This window comes from Juglans microcarpa x Juglans regia, chromosome 4D (assembly GCF_004785595.1).
Source record: "Juglans microcarpa x Juglans regia isolate MS1-56 chromosome 4D, Jm3101_v1.0, whole genome shotgun sequence".
Classification (NCBI taxonomy): Eukaryota; Viridiplantae; Streptophyta; class Magnoliopsida; order Fagales; family Juglandaceae; genus Juglans; species Juglans microcarpa x Juglans regia.
The window spans coordinates 34,884,105-34,889,268 of NC_054600.1; positions in this window are offsets into that span (position 1 = coordinate 34,884,105).

Consider the following 5,164-nt stretch of genomic DNA (forward strand, 5'->3'; position numbering starts at 1 on the left):
GTATAAAACTGAAAAATAATAAATACAATATAAAATTAAAAAAATAAATACAACATATGATTTTTAGATATATTTTCTTTGTCTCTACCTGTCTGGCAAACTTTTTTTAAATAATTATAAAACACGATCTTCGCATATATTGTATATTTTGTTTGAATACAATAGTGTCATTAAACACAATATCAATCAAGTCAAAAAATAGAATAAAATAGAACAACAGTAAATGAAAAAAAATCGAAAAAATAAATTATATAACGAACAACATGACAAAATAAATCACATCATACACTTACAAAGATAAGAACCAGAAACTTCCAACTTTGAAAGTCTCCAACTAATAAGATTTGAAAACAAACTACCAAAAATAACCAAAAGAAAATAATAAGCACTGCACTAACCAACGAAAAAAAAAAAAAAGAAAGTTAGAAAATATTACCTTAAACAAACCACACACTCACGAGAATCAAACGCCTAGCTTTGGAAGTCTCCAGCTAACAATGCATTAGAAGAACTGGGAATAACTTACAAAAAATAGATGAGAAGTAAACAATACTGAAAAAGATTTACAGAAAATCACCTAAAATGAGTAACGATATCAAGAAGCAAACAAATAATACAAGATGAAAAACGATTTCGGAAAGAAGCTGATAGTGTAAGGAAACTGACCCACGACACCCTTTTAAGCTACACCGTCCTCCTGCACCTCCTCCCAGCGACGTCCCATCACATTACTGTAGACCAAATCAAACCAAATGAGATTTTGCTGGATCAGTAATAATAAAAAAACAAATATGGAAAAATAAAGAAGTTTGAATTTTTCCTTTTAGAAACTCTTTAACGTGTATTTAATCGTACTGTGCAGGTAAAGTGCAATTTGTATTGAAAAATACTTTGAGTCTCCAATTTGAGATTTAAAAAGTTCACCGAATGGAATTTTTTTTTTTTTTACCGAATGATTAAAAAAATATTTTTTAATGATATTGTGATTAGAAATTTTTTATTTTTTTAAAAAATATTTATGATGATTAAAAAAATACATAAAAAAATTACACTATTCGGTAAACTTTTTAAATTTCGAACCTATTTTTTTAATGATTTTATGAATTTTTAAGTTTTTTTTAAATATTTAAAAATATTAAAAGAATAAAAAGTGAAAAAAAAATATAAATTTATACTGACACAACGGATAATACCCAATTTAAAAATAATAAAATAAAAAAACCAAAAAATAAACCATTAATAAAAAAAATAAAGAAGTTCGAATTTTCCTTTTAAAAATTCTTTAACATCTAACTTTACTGTGCAGAGAAAGTGCAATACCCAGACAAATAATGAACACCAACAGACTGACTGGCTGACATAATGGTAATTGATGATTTTTCATTACTAAAATGGACGCATGAACTTGTGAACCGAGAATGCCATGAATTTTTTTATTTTATTTCTTTACGGTTTTTTCTTCAGTAATGCCAATTGGGGATCCGAGTAAGGGTTTTTTCTTTTTCTTTCTACTCAGTGATTAAGAATATTTTTTAAAAATTTTATAATTTTATTAATTTTTAAATATTTAAAAATGTTAAAATAATACATAGAAAAAATGAAAAAAAAAATAAATTCATACTGACACAACCGACAAAACTCAAAATAAAAGGATAAAAAAGTATCCACACAACACAGACTATACATAAACGACAATAAAATTACTATTTATTACTGTTCATGACAGATAGACTTTATAATAAATACTAATAGTGGGGTTATGTGTGAGGCACGTTTATCCTATATTATTATAAAATAAATTATTTTAAAATATAAACATTCAATGTAGAAGAAGATATTTTAATAATAAGGTTTACGAGGATAATATAGCTTATTCTAGTTAGAAACTACTAATTCAAACATCAATAAGTTTAACCAACTTATGACTCAAATGCATAATGTTCAATCTCATTAAGTATTGATTGAGCTGAATCATTGTATATTTTATATATTTAGAATCAATATATTTCAATTATTTCATGACATTATTATTAGTTTTAGATAGAAAAAAATAATTAAGAGGCATAAATCTGAGTTGTGAATTAAATTAGCTAATAGTATGATTTATACTTAATTTTATAACTTGTGATTTAATTAGATAATATTTCTTTACATGCACAACACATATTTAATATTTTATTCTTTATTTTTTATTTTTTTTCTGGTTTCTATTTTTTTTAGGCCAATAGATGCACAAGATTAGTAGACCAAAAATGAAAAAGCAAGTCTTTACAAACAAATAAGACCTCTTCAATTTCATTGTGCACGTTTTATTCATTCCGCATTTTAATAAAATATTCTGTAGTATAATTCAAGAGAGGCTCAAATAGATCAAGCACAAGAGTTACAAAATATAAAAATAAAAGGAAGAGTGGACTGGCGAAAACAAAAGTGTCAAACATAAAATATTGTTCATTACTGTTTATATATCTATAACCTCTTTTTAAGTATAAGGAAATAATAGATAGATATTCTCGGAATGTGCCTCGTGGGCTAATCGACTTTATAATAGTCATTGTGCTTGATATTAATTTCAATTCCTTGTATTTGATCCACGTGGCACATGTATACTCTGCACAAAAGAAATACCGTCTATTATATATAATAATTTCAAATGAAGTACTAGTAGTAATATTAGAAAATTACATTAAAGATCGATCGAGAATTCGACCTAGTTCGATTATATATATATGATCATCAACAATATCATATGTAAGGCATGCATGCTAGTTTTTTTTTTTTTTAGAAAGAAGACGGTATCCTAATTTTATTGATAACCCTTACTTATATCGGAGAAAAACAGTGGTTACAACTAAAAACTTGAAGATTTATAGATATTCAAAAAAGACTAAAACCCAGACTTAAAAAAAATCATATACATGAAACCAAAAGTACAAGGTGCCAAAAATAACATAAAGACCAGAAAAAAACCTATAAAAAAAAATAAATAAACAACCTGCAAGAAAACACAAGCACAAGCATATAGTAAAATAACAATGAAAACAAAAGTAAATAAAACAAATCTCACTAAGATATCCTCAAATAAGAAAGACTAAGTCTATCCATCCGAAGAAGACCTCTTAGTGAGGTCTACGATAATCACATGATTTAATTAATTAAATTTAGTATTTTGTTTTATATAAACAACCGATCAATATATAATGATCAGTATGCACGGCCGGCCTTATAATTAGAAAAAGTTGAAGCAAATTAACTTAATTGAAATGGAGAAAGATAAAAAAAACGTGACCCAGATCATGATCATCATGACCAATACCTAGCTAATTGTCTAAAAACTTATAAATTTGGGCACAATGTGAAATGGCTGGCATGCATGCAATAATTCGTTCGATCGGTGCTGCATGTGAATGAATATGCATCTCCTGCCATATGATTAATATTCTTGGTGAAAGAAAACAGTACTATACTGTAGGACATTAGGATGTCGGCATTAAGAATATCGATCATATTCATATATATATATGCTCGATCTCTTTTTGATCACATGATGATGTCTTTTCTTCGGAATTAGATGGTAGTTTTCAGTCATTTACGCAATATGCAGTCTATATATATATATATATATATATATATATATTGACTTGATATGAGTGTGAACTAACATGATACCTATTGGAATAATATTGGATCGCCTAAAATGATTGATCAGGTTTCAATTTTCTCTATGTTTTCCTTGAAAGAATTTTCAACCTGGACTCTGGATGGATTTATGCAGCCAATTACCCAGAAATTTGTACGTAATGTATAAATTAATTAATTAACGAGGATAACAACCGCGAAAATTCCCATGCATTGGCTTCAAATATATATATATATTACTTACCCAGTAACCCAGCGCTGAAGTCAAACGGATCAATATCATATGTCTAAATTCATGGGGGCCGGCAAAGTCATGGGTAAGTAGTACAACCTGGACCCGTGCATGCCAAATAATATTGGGATCAGATAATTTATTTGTGTTCATAACTGTTCCCATTTCAGTTCTATCCAGCAATTAGCACGTGATTATATGATCATCTGATCATGATCCACATGATTTTACTGTCTTCACCGCCACACCTATATATTGAAATGAGGTGTTAATGTACTCCGAATTAAGCTTCAAATCACCGCCCTACGAGTCGGCAAAAAAAAAAAAAAAAAGGTCGTAGTTTAATTAGTTGAAAAATTGGATAACGCGAAGTTTCAAAACCGCGTTAATGGCGCAACGGCCATCAGCCTCGGGCTTTTGGGAACACGCTGACTGAGGGAAGACCCAGAAGGTAATATACCTGGAAATAAGTGAAGACTATTAATGTTATTTAACATTATTAAATATAATGAAGAGCAAATTAAAGCCCTGGGGTCTTTAACTAGCCCTTAATTATAAGGTAGGCTAGCTGTAGGCCGTGATCAGTATACTCATGAACTATGAAATATTTAATTATAAGTTAATGAAATTAATGTACTCTAAGATTAGTTAGTGCCTGTAATTCCAGAACTTAATTCCTTTAAAATATTAGAGGCCAACCGGATATATTAATTATTGCATGCATCTCCTTAAATATACAGGAAAGTTAGTTGTTATATTTATTACGAGGAATTTTATGCATCAGTTATTATTCACTCTCATACCTCATATTTATAATTTTATTATAAGATATAAGAGTATTTTTTATAAGATGTAGAGATATTTTTTATAAAATATAAGATATGAGATGGTGAATATACAATAGTTGATGAAAATAATTTTTCATTTATTATATGGATATTAAACTTGATGTCTCTGATGTTTAATTACCATGTTGAGCTGTGTATCTTTAAATTTTTTATTATTTAATACAAACAATTGAAAAAAAAAAAAAGAAAAGAAAAAGCCCAGCCATGAATGCGCCGGATCTAGAAACCCACGACGACTAATTAAATTAATCTTTAGTCAATACCAAGGTGTACATGCTCTGTAATTTAATTAATTCCAGTCATTGACCTTGACATTTCCAAGACTTTCTGCACAAACCGACATGTCATATGTCCATTTCGTTGCAACTTTCCGACCAAACTAATTAATCAGTGGACCTCTCTGTTTTCATTTTCCTCCTTTCTCATCCTATAAATTCCCCATTTC